This window comes from Alligator sinensis, unplaced genomic scaffold (assembly GCF_000455745.1).
Source record: "Alligator sinensis unplaced genomic scaffold, ASM45574v1 scaffold12_2, whole genome shotgun sequence".
Taxonomy (NCBI): domain Eukaryota; kingdom Metazoa; phylum Chordata; order Crocodylia; family Alligatoridae; genus Alligator; species Alligator sinensis.
In genome coordinates, this window is record NW_005842756.1 from 55,180 (window position 1) to 70,321 (window position 15,142).

At 45.1% G+C, this 15,142-nt stretch overlaps 1 protein-coding gene across 1 annotated transcript in view; it reads left to right on the top strand.

The window, feature by feature from the left end:
• LOC102388471 (exocyst complex component 6B) overlaps positions 1–15,142 on the top strand; it is a 177,306-nt gene that overhangs the window by 45,481 nt on the left and 116,683 nt on the right. The window lies entirely within an intron of this gene.

Here is a 15,142-nt window from a genome sequence, read left to right on the forward strand (position 1 = left end):
TGAATCACTGGTGTGGACCGTGCTCTATCTTGTTAAGTGTTGTTAATTGTTCTAAATTATCACATGGGTATAGAAGGATCCTTGTGTCTCAGACCTGTGCTTATGATGGTGGGGAGACGTTTACTGTGAAAGCTGTTTTTGGCAGGTTTGGGATATTCTCGGAAGAAAAATATATTGAAATGCCAAATGTTGATATGTTAGTGGCTAAATACCTATTCAAACCCCACTTTGGCAGCAGATTGAAATGCAGGCAATGTCATTCTGTGTAATAAGAACATACGGGAACATAAGAACTACTTACTGGGTCAAACCATAGGTCCATCTTGCCCAGTATCTTGTCACGTAGTGGCTACAAGGGAGGAAATGGGATGACCAAGGTTTTTTTCCTGTTCCTCTCCTGCTTGCAGTCCCCAACATGTAAGGTCCAGGAAATTGTGGTTCAGAGGCTGTGCCCCTCACTCCCGACACTCAGTAGCTACTGATGCACTTGTCCTCTAGGCACTTGTCCAGTCCCCTGTTGAATCCGGCTGAACTGTCAGCTGCCACAGCACGTGGTGGCAATGAGGTCCACGCCGTAATCGCACAAGGTATGAACAAGAACTTCCTTTTGTTAGCTTTAGACTTTTACTACCTGCAGCTTCGTTTTATGAAGCTCCTGTATTGTATTCAAACACTAGTTCCTGTATTGTGAGAAAGATAGTAAATAATAAATTCCTATTTATTTTTTCCCATCATTTAGTATTTTGTAAACCCTTAAGTCACCCCCCCGTTTCTTTTTTTTTTTTTTAAACTGAATAGGCCTATAATCTAGTCTCTCCTCATATGAAAGCCCCTCCGTACCACTAATCATCCATGTTGCTCTTCTCTGAACCCTCTCTTGTTCTTTTATCTCCTTTTTGAGGTGTGGAGTCCAAATGATCTCCGAGTGCTTTTCAGACACTGAAGGACTGTGTCCAAGTACCCGTTCAGGATGGTTAATATTATTCCAAGCTCACAGGTGACCAACAGAAAGGCAAAAGTGGGTTGCTTGGAGCAGAACAAAGGTTTCAAAAGCAAAGCTGTTGGTATCATGTCCTCTCTCAGTATAAAGCAGAGAACATGGGTCCGTACTGCCTTCACTCGCTCTGTGTTAGGACTGACTGTATTCCCCCAATCGCAGAATGGGACGCTACTCCTCTCCCTGGCTCTCCAGCACGCTCAGTTGTCTCTGAACTGTAGTCTCAGCTGAAACATTCCTGAGCATGGGACAAAACGGTTCATTTGATGAAACCAGCAGGTTGCCTGGGGGCAGCTTTTAGGCTGGGACTGTCCCGGTGAACGTGGGACATGCAGTCAACCTAGAGCAGTGGTTCTCCAACTTGTTAGACTTGCGGTGCCCCTGGATAAACTTTTGTGAATTGAGCAACATCCCATTTCTAAAACAAATGTATTTATTCCAGGGCTCACCTCCTTGCAGAGGGACCAGGCTTTGAGGGGTGGGGAACGAGCTTGAGCCTACATTTTATCTCCTCACATGTTGCGGCATCCAAGAGTGCCACTGCACCATGGTTGAGTATCACTGGCTTAACGTGCATGTGTGTGTATAGAAAAAAGTAAAAGTAGTGGCATTTGTTAAACGGAAAAACATAACATGTTTGCTCAAGAAATGTTTAGTTTAAGTTATGCGACTAAAACAGCAAGTTGCCTGGCTTCCCAAAGGTGTAAGTAGGGGGTGAATTGAGACTAGAGTGATCTACTTCCTTCAAAATAGCCAGGCTGTTTCTTCACTGCTCTAACCCTGAGCAGAAGGTCTTTCTTGTGTGTCTCCTTTTTGTAAGGTATATTTCGCACCCATGAAATCATTTTCCAGCTGTTTTGTAAAGCCTTCTTGGTTTGTCAACATCCTTTTGGAAATCTGGACACCCAGACTTGCTGTGGTATTTCATTTATAGAGGCCATATGTCCCTGCTTTTACATCCAATGATTGCATTCATAGTCTGAGATACAGCATTGCACTGCAAGCTCACATTCGGCTAGCTATCATGAGCTCCAAGACCTTTTTCAGAACGGTTTTGGTGCCTAGGTGCATGGTGTTGTATTTGGCTGCATTAAAATTGTTACTCGGTGAGCTTGCCTTCTTGAGTGATTGCGATTGGTTTGGTTAGCTGGCCTGTTCCCATATATAATTTTTGTTGATTTATTTATTTATTTATTTTCAAAAGATGGTTAAAGTTATTGAATAGTACTGGGATAGGAACAGTTACCCATAAGACTGCACTAGAAATGCCCCTTTGGATAGCGATGCCCTGTTTACCAGTACGTTTTGAGATCAGGTTGTGAGCCAGCTTTAAATCCATTTAATGTGGGCTCTACTGTTTGAGTGCTAACTTCCATAAGAGTATTGTGGAGGCAGGGGCTAAGTCTTACTGAAGTCTAAATACGTTATGCGGACACAGCTCCCTTTCATCAAACACGTCATTTCAATTAAAAAAAAATGAGGTTCCTTTCAACAGGGCTTAGTTTCCATACAAGTACATTGCTTGGACATTAATTATGCTCACCACAATTTAATTCTGTACCAATTGTTTCCCATCTTGCCTTTCCCGTGATTTTATTTGGGATGGATTATTATTACAAGAAATAATGGCCACAAGCTAGCAGAGAGCAGATTTAGACTGGACATTAGGAAGAACTTCTTCACAGTTCGAGTGGCCAAGGTCTGGAACGGGCTCCCGAGGGAGGTGGTGCTCTCGGCTTGTGTGGGGGGTCATCAAGCCCCAGCATTCTTTCCTGCCTATGCAGGGGGCTGGACTTGATCTATTGAGGTCCCTTCCGGCCGTAACATCTATGAATCTATGGATGTCATGGTAGACCTTGTGAAGTTTCCCAAATTGTCTCATTTCCCCATGTTTAAATATTGGCACAACTTGAGCTTTTTTCCATTCCTCTGGAGCTTCCACCATGTTCCTGGTGGGTTTTTTTTACGGTTGACATTTAACAGTTCAGAAATCTCTTTGGCTAGGTCTTGCGGTCTCCTTGGTTTAACTCCTTTGGTCATTAGGATTGAAAAACGGTTTCTGTTGGTCGTCTCTTTCTGCTGAGCTCCCTGTTCAGTGCTTCAGTCCTTTGGCCATGCTTGGTCAGCCGCCAGGCCAGGAAATGGTGTGGTCTGGTCTCTTGCACCATCTGAGATTGGATCCACGATGCCCGCCCAGCACTTGGCATCAGACACAAAGATGACTTGATCTCTTGACCACTTCCCCAGCAGTTCCCAAGTTGTTTAGCTCTGGGATTCCCTCTTAGTTTTGCAATTGCTCTACAGTAATGCTTAATTTATACACTGTATATGGGTGAGCGCATGCCTGAGAGTGCAAGATGTTATCAAACATCTCTATGGCCATCTAGTTCAAGGGCATAAATGCATCCCTCTCTCTCCCTCCCCCACCATTTCTTTCATTCTTTTTTGAAAGAAAAAGATGGCTATTTAATGTAAAATGTTTCATTGCCTTATATTAAGATTAGAGTTTAATTTTGGAAAAATCAGGATATCAACATTAAAGTTCCCAGAGAACCTTAATAGGCCAAGTTGCTTCTATGTGGGCATGCTGTTCAATGGGTGTCTTTAAATGTACAATAGTATAATAAGCACCATTGTGCCAGATGAAGGCCTTTACATTTTTGAGGAGCTGCAGAACGTGGCTCAACCAAGTCCTGAGGCAAGCGAGTTGATTTTAGGATCAAGGACCTCACAAATATGGAACAGATCACTAATATGATTTCAAGGCTAACACAATAAGGCAAGAAACTGCTGGGAAATAGGAAATCTGCCTATCAGCCATGCTTCAGCCTGCTCTACAATACCGTGGCACCTACCTGTGATGCCTGCATGGGACATAGCAGTGTGTACATTGGGGAAATTTCTGTGCCCATTTCAGGTGGAAGCGGATGTTGTCGGTTTTAAAATAAGTTGGCCGGTGCTTTTGTCTGCTTCTTGGGATTTGTTGCTCCAGTAGCGTCTTGCACTGGGCCCATTTCCTCCATGGCCACTGGCTGCATTTTGGCCCAGTCCTAGTCCTGCTGCTTTCCACTACTAGTGAATTTGGGCAGTTGTTCCACTGCCCTTCTGCTGTCTTGTGCTTGAAAGAGGCGCACGCAGTACAGGGTGAAGCTATGTTAAAACTCACCTTCCCCTAACGTTTGTTAAAAGCTAAAGACGGTTCCTTGTTTGGTAGCGATCAGAATGGAAATCCTGGGGCCACTTTGTCAAGTCTGGCGTTGTATTCATGAAATGTTGCCCTTATTTCACTTGTGGACGGGTACCTTTGTCGAACCGTGTATGTAGTATGTGGTGCCTAGCACTGAGTGGCCTGCGCTTCATTTTTGAGAAGTCTGCTATATCTTTACCTGGAAGATAAACAGATGTTATACAAGCACTTTCTTCGCTAAATTACTAACCAGTCAAAAACACTTATTTCTGCATCTCTGTGACTTTGTAAAAGTTTTCAAATAACCCGTGGGAGACTCTTTTCTGGACTTTCAAAGCCATAGCTTCATCGTACATGATTGATAGAAATATTTAGGCTTGCTAACAGTGTTAGGTGAGTATGTGAGGAACCCTTGCCCTTCCCCCTGCAGTGATGTAGGTAGTGGCAACATACTCCTGATTGCATGTTAAGATTAATGGGTATTTATTTTAACAGCCGTCCAGTTTCAGTAGCTTTTAATGAGTCCTTTGATAGCAAGTTCCTTAATTAACAAGGCAGCCTTTCAGCTTTCCCCTTCTCTAATTGTTAACATATTTGCTATTTTCAAACAAATATGCTACCATGAACAATGCAGACGTTCTGCAGTTACCGTGCTGACCTTCCCTGTGGTGGCTATTCTGCCTCTTGGGACTTGAAGGGCTTAATCTACCGCCCAAGGATGAAATACAAATGAAATTAGATGATTTCATGCCTGATTTCCTGAAACATGATTGACTCAGCAGGGATTTGTAGGGCATGTACGGGGGTAGACTGTGAATTACAACTCTTGTAGGCTCACCTTGTCTTGTATTTATATCCAAAATAGTTGGAAGGCTCAGTGCCAGGAGGTGAAGGAAAGTTGGGTTCTTGCACCTGATCTGTTGGCACACTTCCAGTGGGCCATACTGGGTGCCTATCCGGGAACCAGCGAGAGGTCCACGAAGGAGAATTATTCTCCTTTGAGAGAGTGTCCTGGAAACCCCAACTGCAGAGGGGGAGATGCAGCTTGGAGATGCGTGGATTGCACTTAAAGCCATGAGCTGAATGTAAAATAAGAGTAAAACAGCTCTAAAAATGACTCAAGTTTCAAAAAACCAAAGCCCATGAATCCCACTTTAATGATGTGTCTGGGAGATGAGTGCTTTATTTAGGGTATTGACCACTTAGTAACTCTGCAGTGCGCAGAGTATTGAAAGCAAAAGGGACAGACATGCAGGCGTCTCGAACATTGCTTTTGTAAGCCTTCTCCTATGACCTGTGGTTCTCCTCCTCAAATCCAGTTAATTTTTTATGAGGTTTATAAAGGTCTTGAATAAACAATAGATACTAGAAAGAGATTTTTCCTGGAAATGTTTGTTAATATTTTAATCCCCTCGGTTTTCTGTCAAGTTATTTTATAACCTATTGGTAACTTTGATCAAAACAAGATTTTTTTTTTTTTGTGTGTGTGTGTCCTTCATTCAGACAGTTCAGGGTCCAAGTTACACTCCTTCTCCATGCCCGTCTTGTAGAAAAGATTTGATCTTGAGCTTGATGTGTTGGAGAATTTGGGGAGGCACCAGTGTCCGTGAAATGCCTGAGGGATAGTGAACAGGTAGCTTGTACAGCTGCCCTGGAGAGAATTGTGGGGATAAGATTTGAGTTCAACCCATAAGACCTTACTGATCCCATCCTTGATCTGCTACTGGGTCATCTGAATGAAAAGATTATGCTTTAGGCTTAACTTTGCCCTCTTAGACGCGGAGACAAGCTGTGGCTTTTTTTGAAGTCTGTTAGTGCCATTGCCGAGTCGGTGAGACGAATGGCTGTAGTTTGGACCTAGTGTGCCTGCCCCAGGTCCCCTGCGTCTCTCTCAAGCATCCTGTTCCCTTCTAAGGCCTTGATGCCGTTACGCACACGTAGTTATTGTTAACGGGGCAGATGCAGTTGGTGAAATCTAGCAGAGTGGTCAGAAGAGGCTGGGAGACGTGGGTAGAGTGCTGCGCTGGGAGTGTGACCTTGCCCACTTTGGCGGTGTTGCATGCACAAAGAGAAGCAAGCTCGTTGTGCATGTGCCAAAGCTGAAGGGGGTAGGGCTACGGCTCCTCGCTGTGATCCTGGATGCCAGCGAGCTCTCGGCATCTGCGGGATCACCAATGTGGGGTCTTCCCGGAGTCGCCGCTTGCAAGCCTACTGCTCTTTTGCTTTCCCTTCCCTGTTCCCTGCCCCGCCAAGGCCTTCGGAGGGAAAGGAGGAGATGGGATGAGCAGTAGCAGGATGGAGCCCCTGGAGCACTGCACGCTAGCTGCTCCTCCTTCTCTCCTTTCCCTTGCAGCTGAATGGGGAAGAGTGAAGGGCAGCAGGCTCCAAAGCTGCTTGAAAGCAAGGACTCTGGGCAGAGCCTGCACTAATGTACTGGTGAGCTCATCGTGTTCACAGCACACGTGGAGCTCCCCACAGTAGCTGCACTGACATGCCCATGAGCTCGGGGAGCTCACTGCACACAGCCAGGAGGGGATGTGGCCGCACTGCAACGCCACCCCTAGATCTACCCCCATGGCATTAAAAAAAACCATGCCAGTTACCATTAAAAATCCCCCACAAAAGCTCCCCTTCCAGAAACTGAAGCACGTTTGGTTGTATATGACACGCGCCAGCTGATTGTTTGGCCAGAAGAGTCTTTGAGAGGGAAAGGAAGGGGGCCGTTCCTCCCTATGGATTGAATGTACTCACGCTGCACAGCACTCGGTGCACGGGGCATGGAGATTGGGGGGTCGTATATGAATGTAGGCAAGTTCACTTCATTAGGTGAACATGTATGAACAAATAGCTTCAGGCTTGGCCAGGGGAGGGGAAGAGAGACCCCTTATTAGTGCAGCTCATGTCCGTGCATCTGCACATATCCTAAGCAGACACCTAAACAACCTGGAGCGTGTGTGTGTGTGTGTGTGTGTGTGTGTGTGTGTGTGTGTGTGTGTGTGTGAGAGAGAGAGAGAGAGAGAGAGAAAGAGGGAGAGGCTTTTTTAGATTCATAATCATAAAAATGTACAATTTTTGGAAAGGATAAAAACCTTTGTGCTTCAGGGTATGAGCCAATCTAGTCAATGGGCAATAGGAGGAAAGATCCACCGGTTCTACCATCACTGGAAGGCTTTCTTTTATCTTCCTCCAGTCTTGTTACAGGCAGATACTGGGAGTACACTGAGGACTGGTGTGATCCAGTATGGCTGCTTCTGCATGCCTGTAGCTCAGTAGTGTTGGAGCCAATAGATGTAAGGGGAGGCAGGGAGAGAGAGAGTAAGCCTTTAGTCCACCAGCAGACAAAGGGCAGATTGCTCATAAGTGTGTTAATGGATTTTTTTTAATTATGGAAAAAAATTGTCAGTGCATTTTCTTGCATACTGTATATCCCCAGGTAAGCTGCACTCCTTGTTTTGGGAAAGTCAAATGTAGAAGAAAAGATTTTCCAAGAGGCATGACTTCGAGCTGACAGCATGGAGCCTATTTGCCCTCATCCAGCTCACTGCCTGCTTCAGGCAATAGCTCAAGCTTTAACTGGGTTGCAGCTGCTGCTGAATTGGCAGCAGCTTTTGGCTGCTCAGCTAAAAGGTACTGCCAGTTTGATCATGGCTTTGAGTACTCCATCACTGCTGAATGCTGGCCAGAGAGGAGCAAAGCCCTCAACAGCCATTGCACCATAAATGCTGTTCCAGCATAGCTTCCCTGCTTAAAAGAGGAACTCTAATTTTGGAGGGCTAATTTTTTGGGGGGCAAAGATGTGTGTGCATCGGGCGTGAGTATATGAGTAGACTATATGGTATTTTTATCTTAGAGAGCCAAAAATGTTGGATCTCAGTGACCAGACTTTATCCTAAAACATTAAGAGCAGAATTTTAAACCTTTTTAAATAATGAAACGTCTTCAGAGCGAAGGACAGTGGCAATCGAGATTCAGCAAAGATGTTGTCCAGTCATGCTATAATAATAAAATGATCTTTCCCTCCCTCTGCCCCCTGCATTCAGCGTATTAACTTGATACTTCATCATAATGATTTGTTCTTTTTGCCTGCCTTCGCAGTACTGTACTTAGATGCAAGTTATGTATGCGCCCTTCCCTTCGTGTGATCTGTATGCATGTGTGGAAAGGATGTTTCTAGCCAGGACCTCTCAGCAGTGCCAAGGTGGCGATTTGCTCAATGTCCCGCGTGCCTGGAATCCACAGCCACCAGTTGTGCTGATATGGGAATGAAAGCTGATGATTATGGCTTACAAATATCTCAATCACCCAAGGCCGGTTAAACCGGTTAAGTTACAAACATACAAATTATGCCCAAGGATCACTGCCGTATTGAAATGCAAACCCCCTTTTAGGTGGGATGTGACAGCTGTTGAACATACCGGCATGCAACCACTTACATCGTGAAGTATGACCTGTTGTTTCCAGCTGACGTTACAAAGGGAATTTAGAGGCAGGTAGTGATTGCTGGACCTGGAACTTAGTTTGCTCGTTTTTAATATTGGCGGCAGCGGCAGCAATCCCTCAGTTCAAGGATGATCTCTACCCTGGCTCTTGAGGCGACTTAAGAGTCGGATCCTTGAGCCACAGATCAGTCTTGAGAAGTTGCAGGTCTTTCCTTCCTTAGGGGAGAGGAGGCCATACTGGGATTTCTCTCCTTTTCCCTCTTCCACGCTCTCTTCTCTACTCCGGGGACAAGACTCTACCTCAAAACTGGCTGCTGCTTGGTTGAGGTTGTGGCACCATTGGAGTTAGTTCTCATCCGGTTTTTAATATCAGTGCAGCGCTCTTGTGCAAAGTGCATAAGGACTTTGTTCAAAAGTGCCCGAGACCTTGATTTTTGCACCTTCTATGAGAAATAGCAGCAACAACCTTGGTTTTGATATGGATTAAAAAGAATAGCTGCTGTCGGTGCTTCCTACAGATCTGTGGGCCATAAGATAATAGCAATAAATGATTAGCACTGCAGCTGACAGCATGAGCTTGAGGGCAAAATACCTGATGAACATGTCATGAGCTATTCACATCTACCTTTTGCAATGTGAATAGGTTATGGAGTCCTCAAACCAGCTTTTGAGCATAGGGATGCTATGAAGGATGACACATCTAATAGAAGGGTTTCACTGGTCTAAGGGATTTAAGATGGGACTGAGATTCAGGAGACCTAGGTGCTGTTCCCAGTCCTGCCACAGACTTCGCTGTGCAGCTCTGGGCAAGACTAGTACGTTTTCCATACATCAGATAAACTCTGTAATGTTCTCCCTAATCTTGCCCTCTTACAAGAGTTTTGAGTTGTTTCTGAGTCTAGCACTGAGCAAGGGACCGTCTTAGCCGAAACTCAACAGTCGCAGCTCCCGGGGCCACGGCTGCCACTGCCACCACATGGTCACCTGCACATCGTCTGCTGCTCGTGGCGCATAAGGTCTCTGGGGGCATCTGTATTTGCACCCCTAAAAAACTGATGCCTGGGGCTGGTGCCGCTCACCCACCCCTGGTTATGCTAATGATCGTTTTTGATAGCTTTGGCTGGATCTGTACAAAATTGCAAACCAATACACACAAGTTACCAGGACATAGTTTTATGATTACCGCTATGTTTGGAAATGAAAAATTGGCATAAATGCTGTTTAAATAACCCGGTGTGTCAAAAGGGTACAAGTAAATGATAAAATGTAAAAAGCCTGTGGCTATGGCAGGCTTAATGGATCCCATGTTTCATGTTAATTTTAATAAAGCTGTTTGTTTTGAGGCAGCGCTCACGGATATTGTTTATTGCAATTCATGATAGGAGACAAAGTATATTTTCCCTGTAATGGATAGATCTGCATCTTTATAAGAAGGAAAATCCCATACTGTAGAAGATGCCAACTAAAACCATTGCTAGGTTTTATTTAAGATATACTAAACTGACATTGATTTATTTTGAAGTTATTCTAAAACAGCTTCGTGAAACTGTCCTGCCAGCTTACTAGCACAACCTTAAAATCTACTTGTTCCTTACTATAATGATGGAAAAAACCTTTATATTTTGCTCAACCATAAAATAGTCCTCCCCCAATTCAATGTTACAGTGGTTCTCGGCTTCTTTAGACTGGAGTCACCCCTCAGTAGACCCAAGGCAACCCTTGGAAAATGTCAGCTCTTAGTTTTCACTCGGTTTTTTTTTTTTTTTTTTTTTTGTGCAAAGACCTCAAAAACTACAACAAGTTAGATTTGTTTTTAATGCAACGGCTTCCTATTTGATATCTGTGGTTTATCTTGTGAGTAGTTGTTGCATACCTAGTGATGCTAACGTTGCACAGACCCTTGAAACGATCTCAAGGCACCCAGGGTGCTGTGGCACGCGGGTTGGAAATCGCTGGAGGTGAATGTTGTAAGTTCCTGTAATAACGCGCTGGTGCATAAGGAAGTCCTTGTTTTCAGTATCCTTGTTCATGCTGCTTAACCCAGTTGACTGATATTAATGCTTGTGTATTGATCTTAATTATCTGGAAACAACCTTAAAATTACACATATACACACGCATATGGCTGCTTGCAGATGCATGGGTAATTATAGTAAGTGTATCTAGAGTGTTCTCATCCCGAAGTATTCATGTACTTAAAAACGTGTGCAGATATAACCTCTTGGGTGGAACACAGCAAATCCTGAGCAACACGTAGGGGTACTACAAAGTATGCAACGAAAAAAAATGCTGCAAGCAATTGCAAATGATGGAGGGATTCATATAGGCAGATAAATGCCATGAAATCTTTAATGACCTTAAACGATCGGTGCCCCGAATTCCAGCTACTGCAGCAGGATGGATCTCAGTAACACAAGCGAGTCCAAATGTATCAGAAGGATCTTTTGTTCTTCGTGTCAGATTCCCAGATAATGCCATGTCAGATTGGAGGTTTGGGGTCGTCTTTTCCTCTCCCCTCTCTCCAGGTCTGCGCCGTCTCTAGGGCACCTAACGCGGTGGAATGAAGACCACGCTTATGCACTCGATTCCTTACTCATGGCCGGATAGATTATGAACTAAAGCTGTTCAAGGGAAAGTGGAGTAGATCAAGGTGATGGTAAATGTGGACATGATGAAGGGAAAGCATGGTAACGAGGCCAAGGAAATGCTGGCTTTTGCCAGCTCTGGCTGCCTTGCACTTTAGGAGATGCCACCAGAGGTGTAACAAGGCCACCAGGCACCGGGGCAGTGGGATGCACGGGGGCAGCCGCGGCTGGTGGCTGCCACCGTGCTGATGTTAGCTTTGCCTTCCACCCCCGTAAGTCAGAGCCTGGGGCTCCTGGGTGCCACCCTTGGAAGTTTGTTTAGCAGTTAATGGTGATTTAGTGGTTGGGAACATTTGTTGTGCTCGTCATGGGTCTTCTCACCATCTGTCCTCGTGAACCCTCCTTTGTAGGTTTTAGCGTCTTAATTTAGTTTTTAGAAGAATCCCTTCTAAAAGCTTAGCTAAGCTTTACCCTTTTTTTAGCTGCTGGCTGGGCAGCTTTACAGCACGTTCTGCACTGGGAGTTGTCCCGTCTGTTGGGATTTCAGCTGAATGAGTGGGTGAACTCGGGTCTTAGTGACCTGTCGTAATCAAAAAAGAGTTTTTTTTTCTGCCCCACCCTAAATTCTTTAAGTAAAACTCTCTTCTCCCCTATCTCCTCCCAACTATAGTCTCAGTCTACTTCCTTGCCACTGTTTTCTTTTAAACATCGTGGTTGTTCGCCAGCTGGTATTCAGTCTGTCACATTTTGGTTTCTCCCGTTGAAAGAACAAAACCGTTTTTTGTTTTGGTTTTGTCGCATAACTATTTTAATCTGCTTTCAGTCGAACCTTTTCAGTTCAATAGTAGATTTTTATCAGCCAGATGATATCAGTTGTGCTTGTGTGGTATCGTTGACAAGGCTGTGCTGGCTAACAAAGTCGTGTGTAGTTCGGAGAGGGAAGGAGGTGTCAAGCTGTCATTAATTGTGACTAGGCATGCCTTAAAATAGTAATAGTTAGCTCATATACAGGGCGATAGGTCGATAGATGGGTCAATCTAGTCTTAACCCTCTGCCCGAGGTAGGATCATCCCTATCCAAACCATCTCTTATGGATCCATTGTCTAACCTACTGGTAAAACTACAGTCAACCCTGATGCAACCATAACACCCTAACGTGACGCAGGTAAAGCAGGGGGACAATAGTAGCCCATGTCCTGCTGCTACAAGCATTCTTAAAATGTGTTTAAGAGGTTCACCTGCTACAAGGGTTGTTAAAATATGTTCAAGAGGTTCAAGGAAGAGGGATATAACCTCCACCCCCAACTGCAAAAGAAAGCAAAACCCCCCACAGTCTCTGTACCAGTCTGACCATGGGGGAAATTTCCTTCCTGACCCCAAATATGGCGATTAGTCTGACCCTGTGTGGAGGGGCAAGACCCCATAGCCAGGAACCTTCAGTTCAAGTCCCAACAGGAGCATTGGTGCATCCCAGTCAAAATCCCCAGCCTTGGCTGTGGCCAGCACCCAGTGCTTCTGAGGAAGGTGAAGCCCTCTTTCCTCCTCTCTCTCCCTGATGCTTGTAGGAATGTAACCCAAAAATTGAACTAATGACAAGAGTTGGTTTCTTTTCAGCGGGGTAGTTTATTGCGAAGGGTACTGGGGAGTTGTACACTTATGAGAGACCATTAATTTCTTTAAAATTGTACTACCCTACCATGCACACACATTTACCCATACACTCTCACAGACGAGACACTTACACAGTCCCAAGGGCGTTGCAGATAGGATGGCCAGTCACTATCCGTTGATGGAGCAAGGTGTCCGACCTGGCATGCACAGGCTCCGGTGGCGAGGCATTCCCACATCATCTTTTCTCTTGCCCCCTTCTTATACAGTTTGTTTCTGGGCGAGGTTTCTCAAACCCTCTCTCCAAGGCATGCGCTGTTTGGTCGTCACATAGAAAGGTTCCCCTTATTTAACCAGCCCAAACCAGTCTTCCTGCCAAGGATGTTGCACAGATATCTGGCCTTCAGCGGCCTGCTTCTAGTTGCTGACACCACAACTTTTCCCTTGTTATCTGTTCTGTCTTCTTCATGCCATCTGCTGCTGCTTTATTAGTCGTATACACCACACGCATACACTCTATTGTTTACTTCACCTATTAATGATAAATTTTCTGACTTATTGGCTACAGGAATAGGAGGAGGAAAAAGTTCCTTCCTATCCCTACGTGGCAATTGGCAAAGCACAAAAGCACGGGGAAATGCCCATTGTAGAGCATAGGCATAGCTACTCCTACATCATCCCTGATCCATGTTTGTCCAACCTCTTCTTGAACACCCTCCAATGATGGAGATCCCACAGCTTCCCTAGACTATCTGTCCACTGCCTCACTGTTTACTAGTGAAGAAGATACCCAGTTTCAACCTACTTTGCTGCAACATCAAGCCATCCTCCTGTATCCTCCTCTCTGCGGCGAAAGAGGAAAGGTGCTTTCCTCCTTTACGGCAGCCCTTCAGATGTTTCCAGATTGCCATGTCTGTTTGTAAGCTGAACATGCCTGTTCCTTTCAACCCCTCCTCATGTGACTTGCCTTCCAAGCCTGTTATTTTTGTTGCCTTTCTCTGTTACTTCTCCACATCCTTTTTCCAATGTGGAACAATGCACACAGTTCTCTGGATGAGGCCACACCAGTGACGAGTAGAGAAGCCCCGTCACCTCCCATGTCTTGCACTTAATGCTTCTGTTGAAAGCAGTTTTTTGGGCTGCATCGCCTTTTGTGCAGCAACATCACACTGCAGGCTCACTGGGTTTGTGATCCACTAGGACTCCTAGATCCTTCTGTGTAGTGCTGCCATCCAGCCGGGTGTCACCCATTTTGTATTGGATTATTGTTCCCAGTGTGTTGCACCTTGCATTTGTTAGCATTGAGCGTCATCCTGCGAGCTCCAGCCCAGCTTTCCAATCTGCCAAGATCCTTCTGAGTTGTACTCCTGTCCTCTGGTGTGCTCAGCCTTTCCCAGTTTCACATCTGCAAACTTGCTCAAGAAGCTCTCTGTTCTAGCATCCGAATCATTAACGATGATTGTTGCATATAAATAAATTGTACCACTGTAGCTATGCCAACATAACTCCATGACACCTGTCTTTTGAGATTTAGAAGGCCAGTGTCTTTTTTGGAAGTGGTTTTAGCTAAAGTGAGGAGGGCCTGGGGAAGCCCCCTTATGCAATAACAAAATTGGTCTTTGGGAAACTACCATGGCTATACTGATACGCTTCTTTGAGTGCCATGGCCCTAGTGTGGGGAAAGCTCTGGCAAACTTCTATAATCTCAGAAAAGTAGGACTGGATGGGCTGTCAGGAGGTCATCTTAGCAATCTCCCGACTCAGAGTAGGAGCATCCCTGTCTAACCATCCTAAACAAGTGTTTGTCAGCCTACTCTTAATCTTCCAAGGAGGAAACCAAGTCAATGGTGATTTTGGTTTTTGGGCCACAAGAAGTCACTTGATAAAATTCGGATGCTTGTATGTGCAGTCAGTATATCATCCCTATTGGTGTATTCTTGGCCAATTTAACTTGAATTCCTTTATTCTTTTCAGGGTAAGGTTGCAGAAGTTGGTATCGGCACACATTTCAAGTGTCCATCTTAGCTGTGGCTTTCTCTACAATAGCATTTTATAATGACTCGCGTGTGATAGCAGTTGGGCTGCTCTTCTTTCTTGCAGGCTTCACTAGTTAATCACTGATGAGTTGTGTATGGCTTGAGGGGAGGATAGTGTTGAGGATCTCATTCCACGTGGTACGACCAGATATGAGCTTCCAAGACTCGAATCCCCGCCGAGGAGGGATTCTGTCAGTGTAGCCACGGCTACTTCAATTACTTTATTACTTCAAGGACGTTTCCTTCAGCTCGTTTGCTGTCTGGAAGGTGCCACGTGGTATTCGGAGTAGG